This window comes from Saccoglossus kowalevskii, chromosome 5 (assembly GCF_978046115.1).
Source record: "Saccoglossus kowalevskii chromosome 5, keSacKowa6.1, whole genome shotgun sequence".
Classification (NCBI taxonomy): domain Eukaryota; kingdom Metazoa; phylum Hemichordata; class Enteropneusta; family Harrimaniidae; genus Saccoglossus; species Saccoglossus kowalevskii.
In genome coordinates, this window is record NC_140645.1 from 21,252,769 (window position 1) to 21,267,176 (window position 14,408).

Sequence of the window (14,408 nt, forward strand, 5' to 3'; positions counted from 1 at the left end):
GTGTACTGCTTTTCCTCCAGAGCCGTAAAAATGCTGAGAGCATGACAGCGGTGTCCTTAAATACCTAGGAAAATGTGCAGAATTAAAATTCAATAAAAGTGTGTAGCTCAGTAGTTTGTAGATTCTGACTACCGTGTTCGAACGAAGTAATTGCTTCTGATTTGGTCAGACATCACTGGTTGGTTGAAAAATATTGGTCAGCCAAGATAAGTAGTGGTAGTTAACGAAAATCAACTCCCGTATTATTCAGTCGATGTATTGACTGGCTGCACCCAACATAACAAATCAGCGGTAAAACACGAATCATGTGTGACACCATCTTGAATCACAATCACCTCGCGCGTGAACTAATAACTCCCGCAGCACACGCGCTTCGACATTCTATGCGCATTTTTTTCAGTTCGATTTTTATTAAAATCAATGAACTGCTGGGCGCTCGCTCGACATGCTTACCCTGAAAAGTAATAGAAAAACTATGATTGTGATTTAATATGAATTTTATCAAACGTCGGATGAAGTTAGTGTAACTTCTATATACACCATAATATATGTGACATAGCAAGTTGCAAGTTATAATAACTGGCATAACGCTACATAGAAAAGCACCAGCACTCGGGACAGGCAGGTTTATAGTTTACATCCGATGAGACGACATCCTATTCAAATAACATTCTGTGTTTTTAATGGTCCAGGCAAAATATACTGTACTGTAAATATACTTTGTGATTTTGTCAGACACTGCTGTTTGGGTGCGAATACACCTCAACACAACTAAAATAAACAAAACAACATATATGCACATCCTGTTTTAATCTAAAGTTTGCCAATTTGCGTCAGTGTGTGATGCGTATATGATTTGTTGAAATGACGCGACAAAACAAAGAAAACACGTAGTGTGCACATCCTGTCTTCAACTGAGGTTTACCAGTTTCGTCCGCATTGATACATTATCTAATTACTTTGATTCAACTTAATTAAAATTTAATAATATGAAAGTTTAGAGCTTCATGTTTTCTAGTTTAGCTGTGCTGCACTCTTTATCCGGAGACGATGGTCAAGATTAGTACGAGATCTTTTAGTTTACCTCATTTCCGATGCAGCGTGATCAAATATTTCACCCAGAAAATGTATAGTTTAGTCATGATTATTCAGTACAATACGCTCAGATGCTTGTGCAAGCTGTTATTGAGCGAACAATTTTACGACTAGCGGAAATTGCAAGACCACAGGTTTTCCAGATGAAACGGCACCTGGGTTTAGTTTTCATTACACTCGTTTTGTTTTGAGTTGGTTCGAGTAAGTGAATTTATGTTTTTTTTTCAAATTTGAAGATGATCAAATGCATCAAATGTATTTCCTGTGTATGCATTATAATCGTCGACAATAATTAAATTAAAGACATAAGAAATGTTCGCGATTTCTGAGCCGTGATTTTGCATATCTTGCTTGGTTTGGTGTACTGCTTTTCCTCCAGAGCCGTAAAAATGCTGAGAGCATGACAGCGGTGTCCTTAAATACCTAGGAAAATGTGCAGAATTAAAATTCAATAAAAGTGTGTAGCTCAGTAGTTTGTAGATTCTGACTACCGTGTTCGAACGAAGTAATTGCTTCTGATTTTGTCAGACATCACTGGTTGGTTGAAAAATATTGGTCAGCCAAGATAAGTAGTGGTAGTTAACGAAAATCAACTCCCGTATTATTCAGTCGATGTATTGACTGGCTGCACCCAACATAACAAATCAGCGGTAAAACACGAATCATGTGTGGCACCATCTTGAATCACAATCACCTCGCGCGTGAACTAATAACTCCCGCAGCACACGCGCTTCGACATTCTATGCGCATTTTTTTCAGTTCGATTTTTATTAAAATCAATGAACTGCTGGGCGCTCGCTCGACATGCTTACCCTGAAAAGTAATAGAAAAACTATGATTGTGATTTAATATGAATTTTATCAAACGTCGGATGAAGTTAGTGTAACTTCTATATACACCATAATATATGTGACATAGCAAGTTGCAAGTTATAATAACTGGCATAACGCTACATAGAAAAGCACCAGCACTCGGGACAGGCAGGTTTATAGTTTACATCCGATGAGACGACATCCTATTCAAATAACATTCTGTGTTTTTAATGGTCCAGGCAAAATATACTGTACTGTAAATATACTTTGTGATTTTGTCAGACACTGCTGTTTGGGTGCGAATATACCTCAACACAACTAAAATAAACAAAACAACATATATGCACATCCTGTTTTAATCTAAAGTTTGCCAATTTGCGTCAGTGTGTGATGCGTATATGATTTGTTGAAATGACGCGACAAAACAAAGAAAAACACGTAGTGTGCACATCCTGTATTCAACTGTGGTTTACCAGTTTCGTCCGCATTGATACATTATCTAATTACTTTGATTCAACTTAATTAAAATTTAATAATATGAAAGTTTAGAGCTTCATGTTTTCTAGTTTAGCTGTGCTGCACTCTTTATTCCGACACGATGGTCAAGATTGGTACGAGATATTTTAGTTTACCTCATTTCCGATGCAGCGTGATCAAATATTTCACCCAGAACATGTATAGTTTAGTCATGATTATTCAGTACAATACGCTCAGATGCTTGTGCAAGCTGTTATTGAGCGAACATTTTTACGACTAGCGGAAATTGCAAGACCACAGGTTTTCCAGATGAAACGGCACCTGGGTTTAGTTTCCATTACACTCGTTTTGTTTTGAGTGGGTTCGAGTAAGTGAATTTTTTTTTTTTTTTTTTTACAAATTTGAAGATGATCAAATGCATCAAATGTATTTCCTGTGTAAGCATTGTAATCGTCGACAATAATTAAATTAAAGACATAAGAAATGTTCGCGATTTCTGAGCCGTGATTTTGCATATCTTGCTCGGTTTGGTGTACTGCTTTTCCTCCAGAGCCGTAAAAAAGCTGAGAGCATGACAGTGGTATCCTAAAATACCTGGAAAATGTGCAGAATTAAAATTCAATAAAAGTGTGTAGCTCAGTAGTTTGTAGATTCTGACTACCATGCTCGAACGAAGTAATTGCTTCTGATTTTGTCAGACACCACTGGTTGGATGAAAAATATTGGTCAGCCAAGATAAGTAGTGGTAGTTAACGAAAATCAACTCCCGTATTATTCAGTCGATATATTGACTGGCTGCACCCAACATAACAAATCAGCGGTAAAACACGAATCATGTGTGGCACCATCTTGAATCACACTCACCTCGCGCGTGAACTAATAACTCCTGCAGCACACGCGCTTCGACATTCTATGCGCATTTTTTTCAGTTCGATTTTTATTAAAATCAATGAACTGCTGGGCGCTCGCTCGACAGGCTTAGCCTGAAAAGTATTAGAAAAACTATGATTGTGATTTAATATGAATTTTATCAAACGTCGGATGAAGTTAGTGTAACTTCTATATACACCATAATATATGTGACATAGCAAGTTGCAAGTATGTAAGTTTTCTAACGTTTTCTTCCATAAGCGTGAATCAAGCAAACCATTATTAATTTTCTAACACGGATTAGTAGGTGTGCTGCGCCTGCTTTGTTGGAATATCACGATATAACAAGTGATCCGCATTCTGTCATTCTGCAATTATAATTTATTAAACTGACGAGTATGTGTTATATGTATATGTATATGTAGTTGTTCAAATGACACAACACAACAAAGCAAAACATATCGTATACACATCCTGTCTTAAACTGAGTTTTGCCAATTTGTATCAGTGTGTGATGTGTATATTTTTTGTTCAAATGACACGACACAACAAACTCAAATATGTTGTTTACACATAGTGTCTCAAACTGAGGTTTGCCATTTTCAACGGCACAGATACATTCTCTAAGTAGTTTGATTCAACTAAATTATATTTTAATGTTTTAAAAAGATGCAATTTAAGTGTTTGTTTATTGCAAGGCAAAATGCCATTAACCCAATGAGCAAATATAAGCTGTTTCTGTCGCACAGTTTTATCAGTGGTTCATTTGATTCCGAGGTAAAGAAAACAAGTTTTCAAATCTTACGTCCGTAAATTTGAATGCGTTTTAATTATTGTTTATATGTTAATCATATCAACATACAACGAGCACAATCTAGGAGTCCCTTTTTTATGATAACTGGCATAACGCTACATAGAAAAGCACCAGCACTCGGGACAGGCAGGTTTATAGTTTACATCCGATGAGACGACATCCTATTCAAATAACATTCTGTGTTTTTAATGGTCCAGGCAAAATATACTGTACTGTAAATATACTTTGTGATTTTGTCAGACACTGCTGTTTGGGTGCGAATATACCTCAACACAACTAAAATAAACAAAACAACATATATGCACATCCTGTTTTAATCTAAGGTTTGCCAATTTGCGTCAGTGTGTGATGCGTATATGATTTGTTGAAATGACGCGACAAAACAAAGAAAAACACGTAGTGTGCACATCCTGTCTTCAACTGAGGTTTACCAGTTTCGTCCGCATTGATACATTATTGTGGTTTGTTAACGCTTATTAATTCTTTGACAACGGTTAGCTTAAGATATAAACGCTTTTACCTAACTCCGAAGTTACAACAAATCTGATGTACCTTCGCCTAACATTTACGGTGATATTCTCTGCAAATTCCTCTCATCCTTGGTCTTCGTCGGTGGATTCAAATTAAAGGTTTGTAGAACCAGTTTTTTATTTTTTTTAAATTTGACTGTCCGTCAATTTATTTGAAACTAATGAAAACGGATTTAGTTAAATGAATGAATGAAAATTATTTTTGAAATTCGGCATATTGGTTCCAAAATAAACGTATTTTTATGGGTGTAACCTAACATTGTATGATCATATTTGAAACATAATTCAGAGTTTCCATTTAGCAACATAATTTATGAGTTCTATCACATGAGGTATGAACATGGTGTTTTAGAGGCAAATAGTTATTTCCACATTCTCTTATATATATATTATATGAACTGCTCAAAAATGGCCAGATATGTTTATTTGATGAGTATGTGGTATATGTACATGTTTTGTTCAAATTACATGACGCAACACAAACAATACCTATGCACATCTTAAACTGAGGTTCGACAATTTGCATCATCTCTGATACATATTTTATTTTGTTCAATTAAACTAAATTGAATTATAAAAGGATGCAATTAGAGCTAACGAAGACAATTTAGTTAAACGACTGATATTCTAAATTATATTATACCAGTATATTGATGGTGTTAATTCATTGATTTGATTGGTCCAAACACAAAATTTGCATATGCAATCCATGGTATATTGGCTGATAATGCACGGCTAAACCAAGTGGCCCTAGAACATGAATTGACTACAGGTTTAATACGGAAATACATAAAACCGGTATTATTTGATTTTTAGGGAAATATAGTGGTTGAATTTTGGAAGAATATTGAAAAAAATACTGAATTAAAAACATCTGAAAAGTTATATAACCATAATATTGCTTTTTGTTAATGGTGGGATCCAAGTTGTGGGCGTCGGTCGTTGAGTGATTGTCGTTCGCCACACAAACCTAAACCACCGTCCCTCAACACCGTGAGGTATCTAAACGAACGCCAGAACGCTGTGTTCTCCGTGTTGTGACTTTGAGATGGATTGCGAACCTCCAACAAAGAAAACATGATCTTTAAGTACTAGATAAGATTGAGGGATTGAATGACAAAAAAATGCAAAAATGTATGTTACCAATAATAACCGGTGTCCCGTAGCGGCGTTCGAATTCTAGCTGACAAAATTGCAGTGAAATTGCACCCGGGTAATTGCCATCTGTTTCAAAGAACACGGGACAACGCAGGATTCGACGACGATATATGGTATTGTAATTCTCCACTATGGGTAAATAAATTACAGGAGATGATGAAGGTAATTTCGAAAGCTGCAGATTTGTACCGAGTGTACACCAACCACTGTATTAGAGCGACGGCGTGCAAAGTCTTTCTTTCGGCCGGAGTTGAGACGAGGCATATTATGTACGTGTCACAAAAACGATGCGAGAATCCAATCTTACACCATCAAACTTACCCCAGAACAACGACAAAACTTGTCAGTCATACTGTCACAAAACTTTGGTTATACCAAAGGTATCCAGGTCAGATGTTGGAACTGAGGTCGCCGTGCCGATCGCCGTACATGATACACCGCGTCCCGCCGCCTCTCAAATTTCGGTCGAACCAAGTACCGCTGAACGTCAAATATCCACAGTTACAAGTAGTATGATGAGTCACAAAACCGGTTTATTTCACAACTGTACTTTCAATGGGCAATGAAAACGTGGAAAATCCGTTGTTTTAATGATCCAAACTGTACACGACCCTGTATTTCAAATCGCGTTGACACAGTCAGTAAAAGGTCAGAAAGGTCATCTTTTGTGTGTTTACGCTGCTCTATTCACCGTGGATACGTTTCTTTTTCATGCGGAATAAAAATTAGTTTGTATTCAATTTGAACTGTGTTGCGCATGTAATTTTTGTATTCATTCAGCGTACAACTACATACTATTCTTATAAATATTCATGTTCAAGAGCCATAATCATGATCTTTTAGTAGATGAAAGTAAATTCTTTTTTTACTAGTTTTATCGAATTGTCAATATACTGGTATAATATAATAGCAATAACCCCCCGCCGAAGTTGGGTATACCACTTGATATTGCACAATTCACTCCATATATGCACTCGCCTGCGGCTCGTGCATATATGTCGTGAATTGTGCAATATCTCGTGCTATACCCGCCTTCGGCGGGGGGTTATTGCTTAAATATACACTGTTCAGCAATCCCCGGGGGCGGAGCAACGTCACAAGACGTTCCACGCTGCTGAGACGCGTACCACTGTACCACGCATTTCTATGGGCTCTGTGCGCGCTGCTGGAGGAACGCAGAACGCCGAGCGAAGAGCCGGTGAAAATTCGAGAAAACAACAGGAACTCAACTTTGAAGTAATCCTGAACAATCAAATTTATATGCGTTACACACAATGATAATCTTGTTACACTGTTCAGGGGAGTCTCAACAACGATCCCAAAGTACCGTTTTCTGTGAGTTTTCGGCCTTTGTTTTCACCGTGTTGGTTGCCACGCGGTGAAAATGCCCGGATGTCCGCCCCCGAGAATTGCCAATGCTACAGTTTTTAGTAAAGTTATTTCCAAATTATTACATGTACAGCGCCCTCATTTGTTGCATGTTGCCATACTAACGAATTGAAAACAGGGATTAAGACAGCATGTGTATCCTTTGATATGTCGTGATATCCTAACAAAGCAGCACAGTAACATACAAATCAGTGTTTTTAAATTATTAATAATATTACTGTCAGTCTCTGCATCAATACAGTGTGGATTACATCTATTCATATTTTATGTCTATGATATTACTCAAAATTATTAAATATTGGCCCAAAAAAAATCAATCAAACATCAACGTGACGATTATCATGTTTTACCAATTGGGTTTATGCCCTCTCGTACTCAGATTACACTATTGTACACGTTGTAGTTCTTGTAACTATGTGCATCCTGTCTTAACACACCATGCACACTAATAACGTCATATTATTGATCTAATTTGCGCGGGAAAATGTAGGTACCGATATCAAATTATTACCTGCATTAACCTATGCGGTTGATGCTGTGTTGGGATGGAAGTGTATTTAAATTCTTCATACTGGAATGCCATTTCTGTTCCATTGTACAAATCTAGGTTACAGTTTACTCATGCATTTTCAGGTTCAGCCATCGAGGATATTTTTGTTCTATTACATAATGAATGTTTTTTTTCACATACAGAAATGCCCAGAGACAATCGCCGATTTTGTTACGCTGTTGGAAACCACTTGATAAAAAGAGAATTTGTAACGAGTCAAATGTTAATAACGGTTTGGCTGAACAGATGTTCGACAACCGCATATTTGTCATCCACTGCAAAATGAACCGTTTCTATCAAAACATATCGCCTCTGCGGGGTTTAAAAATAACACCTTGTTTCCTATCGCATTTTTTTTAATAAAGTAAATATACACTTCAGGCGCACACTCGACCTTAGTTTGAATATTATTTGAATGTTGAAAGCAACCATAATACAAAATTAAAAGATCTAGACAACCTAGTAAATCAATCCTTATTGAGTCACATCAGTTTTCAACAACATTTCTCAGATGAGCATAATTTACCACTGTACAAACTTGAAAAAGTCTCTATTTATAAATACTTCATATCGGTTATGAACAAAACTCGTAATCCGGACGTACTTGACACTGTGTGGCGTGATCTACAGGCCTCGTTTTCCGATAATAAACCGAACTTTAAAGATCGCTATACTCCCTAATCACAAAACGTCCGGGAGACTTGCAATGGCGTATTATTCATGGAGCCTACACTACTGTGACCTGTGGTGACGTGGATTTCTCATTCACATTTCTGTTGACTTTCTGGTGATTGGCGCCCTCTATGACTTTTTTTCTTGCATTAAGTTACTATCCATATTTCCCGGTGGAAAAACGAGAGGGAAGTTCTTTTGTGGATCCGTTGTAAATTTTTGAAACTCTTATTACCAGCAGAATTAAATTTTAGTACCAATACATCTATCAAGAGGACATGCTCGAATTCATTTGGACCGCAATATTCGTTTTTTTTTTTTCATTTTTTAACTAGAATTAACACTGTTGTTGTTCAGAATTAGTTTTTACGTTTCTTGTCGTTCGGTTCAATCTTGTTTTCTGTCTGTTTTTACTTCCATGCATTTCATTCAATGCCGTCACTTGTTGTTGTGTTATTAAACAACACGTTACGTGTTTGTATAATTTGCTTTAGAATTTGACAGGGATTCGTAACATCTTGCAAGTTAAATGTTCAATAAATGTTAGGGGTTTTGTTTTATTTTATCCGGGAACCAAAAATCACTACGTATACTCAAGAAAGACGACATTTAGATTACAATAGATGTGCAACGCTGCCAAATCAGGTCAGGTTCAGGTTCAGTTGTCCGTTCCTATAGGATTTGTATAATGAAAGTAATAACGTCGAACATTCTGAATGCTAAATAAATCGAACGATTCGGTCAAGTACTGTTCCGACTGATGAAGGGTTCAACATAGAACGCGAAACAGCACCATCACACTAGTGAATAATCCAATTACGGGTAAATTTGAGTGCTGTATCGACGTAGGATTTCTTCAAACTCAGTTTCGTATTCCAATATTATTTTCGTGTTTACTTATATCGGGATCACACCTGAAATATTTTAACACGGAATGATACATCTGTTACGTATTTAGTTAGCTAATGCAATACTGCCCTCAGTCGTTGAGATGTTCGTCAATCCACCAACCCCATCGATAAGCTTGTAATTTCTAAACACATAATTCCACAAGCTTCTTTAGAATTCCTTAGAAAGAATCCACAACAAGGTTGAATTCACCATAGAGAAAGCATATCCTTCGTTCAATAGTTTAAGATTGGAAATGACACGTTATTAGATTACGTAAATGATGTCAATGTAAATTTCATGTTATTCGCTATTATTGCATGTTATCTCAGTGCTTATAATATCGACCGACGCCGAAGGCGATGAGTTGTAGGGAAACACCCCTTATTGTATAATGAAATAACCCTAAATCAATTGTATTCTCATTTGAGAACGATATCAGCACAAATGGTTTCATCCTATGGTTCGCTATTTCCATAGAATCGTTAGATACATCAGATTGATTGAAATATAACCCAGGTGATTCTAAAAGTGATGTGATTCGCCAAACGCGCTATCGAGGGGTATAAATAAGGAGCCGAAGAAGCACGTTCTCTTTTTTTGGCATTGCTGGGCCAATGAGTTACCCTGTATTTTCAGACGTCAGTGAGGACGAGTTGATCAAGGCTACCCAGACTGCCGAGTATCGGCTTGGAAAACGTTGATTTGCAAAAGTTGCCATTTATTGTTTTATGAAAGGTATAAAAAAATGAATAACATGTAATTTATTTATATTGTTTCAGGGACATCCACGTGGACGTTTTGCTGACCCTGTGACCAATTCGACAGTAGGAGTAGTTGTTAAAGATGCAATTTCTGAGAATACATAGCGACACAACATGTGGGCGCTTCGTGCCTTCAATGAATGGGCCATGGTCCGCAATAACACGCGTATGGAACTCAATTCTGGCGAACACGTGCAAATCCTGCAAAATATCAATGTTATGAATATAAAAGATTTGGCTTATTTGTTGACTAAATTTATTTTAGAGGTGAGGAAGGTAGACGGAAATTGCAATCCTCCCGAAACATTACTCTTGCTGGTTATGGGATTGCAAAGTTGCATGTGCTATGGACACCGACAACGTATTCATTTCCTAAATGATGTCGAATTTGAAGGTTACCGTCAAGTGTTAGATTTCGAAATGAAACGATTATCACGTATAGGACTGGAAACTAACATTAAACAAGTGTAGGCAATTTCGAGAGAGCAAATAGATGCCCTATTTTAATATTTAAAAAAAATTACTTGGCGGCGACTATTCGCTGTGTACTAATACAAACAATTTTAATTTTAAATGGAACTAACTTTGCTTTGAGGAGAAGTGGTATGGTAGATCGCTCATCGCATTTCAACAATCCTCAAATAACATTGTTTGAAACACCTGTGAAACGGCGTATTTAAAGTATGTAGAAAATGTTTCTAAAACTAACCAAGGTGGGCTCAAACATCGCATAGTTCGTCGTAAAGAAGTGAAGCATTACGCAAACGATATTGATCTGGTTCGCTGGGGTGTATAAGTACGTGTCGCTGTGCCCGAAAGTGGGAAATTTAAAGGGATTTTATTTGCAGCCCCTCTGAAAATACGAAGAGTCATACCAAATCTGGTTCAGCAAACAATCACTAGGCCACAACTCATTGAAACTGGTAATTGTACCGGAGTTATTTAAAGCAGCGTGGATGGATGCGGATTTTTTGGTATTGAAAAGCTCATACGATCCCCCCTGCCAAATGCTAAGGAAAACTGAAACATATATATACATATTTACATGAAATATTGTCCACCTATGCGGATCTGTTTGTGCAGGAATTTTACGACTGTATGCCCTTACTGACGTCAACCAAACTTATTACGTGGGAAGTTGGTACCCAAGGCTGACAGGTACTAAACCTTGCCCGATGGGGACCTGGAGGTAGTTGTGGCAAAGGGTAACCTCATTCTCCCAAGTCTATAGACTCCACAACCGGATCTAGTTTAAAATTTTACCCAGGACAAATATATACAAATTCAAATAAACACAAACGTTGCCTTTACAGGTAATACCTCACATATGAGGTTGAGTTGGCGCAAGGTTTTTATGACCGTATGCCTTTACTGACGTCACCCAAACTTATTATGTGGGAAGTTGGCACTCAAGGCTGACAGTTGCTACACCTTGCCCAAGGGTGACCTGGAGGTAGTTGTGACAAAGGTTAACCTCATTCTCCCAAGTACAAAAACTCCACAACTGGATGCAGTTTTAACGTCGTACCCAGGACATAAAAAATGTTTTAAAGCTGAGAACCGACACGACTAAGTCGTGAGGCCAAACCTGTAATAATTCGGGGAGTGCTGAAAAGCACTGCGTTCACCCGCGTGTCAGTGTGTTGGGGAAAATGAAAAGCCATGGCAATTCAGTGTTTGTGTGTGTAGACTGACATCCACCATGAGAACAAAATCCTCTGACCCACGACCAATGTCACGAAACCAGGGATTAACACAACAATTACCAAAGCGGATAAATAAAGACAATATATGCCTCAATAGGGCAAAAGCTAAACAGCGAAGTGGACAAGTAAAACCTAGGTTGCAAATTACAGATGAATTTGAAGTGCATCATTCTGAATGTCACATAACACACCTACCACTGCCCAAACTGTTTTTTTTTTAAATTTAGGTAGCTGATTTTTAAAACGGTGGTATTCATATTCCGTTTTGATCCTCAAAATAAGTCTCGTTCTGAACATTTCTAAAGGATCACTGGAACCTTTGTGTTACCTCTTGTTTCGACGACTGGTGTGAATTGCAGCTTTCACCATGCTTGTTAATAGGCAACACATTTGTTGTGCCTGTCGGAAAAAATCCTTAGAACGATGCGATGTCAGAATTAAAAAAAACACCAGATTGGCATACGAAAGCCTGTTTGAAGCAGACCAGACGTGATTATTTTAAAAGTATGTAATAGTTCATTATTAGTTGGGCATTCTTGGTGTCCACCTCGCCACAAAAATACACCTATCCGAGCTTGAGAACCGAGCTTTGAAAAGGAAACTACCAGTTGCAAATGCACCATGGGATTTGCGCCACTGCATATCTCCGCCATACGTCGTAATTGGTGTTGCATAACAGTCCTGCAAATTGGGTTTCAGTTGTTTCAGGTAGACTAAGTATGTCACATCATACGTTTCTTGGTTGTTGTTGACGACCACTAGTACTGAGAACTTCAATTAAATATTTATATATTGCGCCCTTTTCAAGTTTATAAAGCGCTTGATTCAGCTCATCAGAACATTTTGTTCCTCCTTTTTCAGAGGAAGATAAAGTGTTTTAGCAGCAACCCAATGGCAACCTTGCCAAAAGAAGTCAAGTGACGACCTTTGTATATTTAAATCAACATCAATGGGTGGCACTAGGCTAGTAAAGCGGTACAGTATTTGGGATGACATAATGTTGTTAATTACCATAGAGCGCCCCCTTTAGGACATACTGTGAACAAAGTGGTTCCAGATTTCATTTTTTCTATTTATCTTTGAAACCAACTCAGTCCAGTTCTGTTTGGTGTACATTTTATTATTTCCGAGAAAAACGCCCAACAATTTTAACCCGGTGTTGTTCCACTTAATATTGAGAGGAGAATATGTGTTGTTGCGCCATCTACCAACCCATAAACCTTCCGACTTTTCGAGGTTGATTTTCGCATTGATAAATATGCAACTATGTAGCAAGTGATGCGAATTCTTGTTTACGTGTGATAAAAAATTCTATATCATCAGCATAAGCTGTAAGTTTACAGTGTTCATTATTGAGGTGCGGTATTGTTAAACCTTTAATATTTCCATCATTTCTGATTTTATGGAGCAGTGGTTCAAAGGCAATAACATAAAGGGCTGTGGACAATGAGCAACCTTCCCTAATACCACATGACAGCATGATGGGAGGGGTGAGGGCACTATTTATACGGATAAGGGACTGAGGATTTGAATATATAAGGTGAATGTAAGAAAGAAACTTGTCATTAAACCCAAAGGCATGAAGTGTGTTGAATAGATAAGCGTGGTTTACTCTGTCAAATGCTTTTTCTTGATCTAGAGCCACGATGCCGAGGGGAGAGTTAGTCATATTAGCATAGTCAATGCTGTCACGTAATACACTGATGTTGTCATGGATATGCCTGTTTGGGATACTACAAGTTTGATCTGGATGAATTATAGAACCAATAATCCCACGCAGACGTATTGCTAGTGTTTTAGTGAAGATCTTGTAATCACTGCAAAGAAGACTCACAGGTCGCCAGTGTTTAGTTGTGTAATATCACCCTTCTTTGGGAGTAGGGTAACGACTGCTCTAGAGCAAGAAAGTGGAAACACATTTTCTTCAGTAGCTTTATTGAACACGCCACAGAGGTCTTTCCCAAATACATTCCAAAATTGTTGATAGAACACTTTCGGAATCTCGTCAATGCTGGGTTGCTTTACGGTGTTAGTAGGCTCGTTATACGTAATAGGCTCATCTCGGTCATCGCGATTGGTATTACTCAGCTTTGGCAGGCCCTCAAGTATGGTATTCTGTGCATCTGTATCAATATTAGTTGGTGTATACAACTTAGTGTAAAAGTTACGTACTATTTTGCGGCTTTCAGCTTGATTTTGCGTGAGACTGTTGTCATGACGCCTAAGCTGAAAAACAGCTTTTTTGTTTCCATTTTGTTTCTATATCGGGAAAAAAAATTACACACATCATTTTCATTTAGAAAATGGTGCCGCGCCCGTGTGATGAGACCTTTATTGTCATGTTGAACCATCTTTTTTTCTATGTATGATTTTGTGAGCGGCGAATTTTGGGTGATATCGCGCTCCATAGCTCGGATGTCCCTTTCCAAAGTTTGATATGCTTGTTTGTGTTTATATTGCCTGGATGCGCAATGCGTGTGAGTAATTAATTTTATTTTATTCTTTCCCACGTCCCACCAAGTTTGTATATGTGAATAGTTTTCACGACAAAGCTGCAATTCCAGCCAGACATCCGTAATTTCATTAACATAATCATCATCCTGTAAAATGTGTGTGTTCATACACCATACAGGACTTTTATTTTCACCACTGTTAATTTTTATGGATATACTAACAAGAGAGT

General features: G+C 37.7%; 1 long non-coding RNA gene across 1 annotated transcript; it reads left to right on the top strand.

Annotated features, from left to right (window-relative positions):
* The first annotated feature begins 4,447 nt into the window (after positions 1–4,447).
* LOC144358853 (uncharacterized) lies at positions 4,448–10,261 on the top strand. The gene is made up of 2 exons (XR_013421903.2): positions 4,448–4,697; positions 10,038–10,261. It is a non-coding gene; the product is annotated as an uncharacterized LOC144358853 (long non-coding RNA).
* Positions 10,262–14,408: the final 4,147 nt, after the last annotated feature.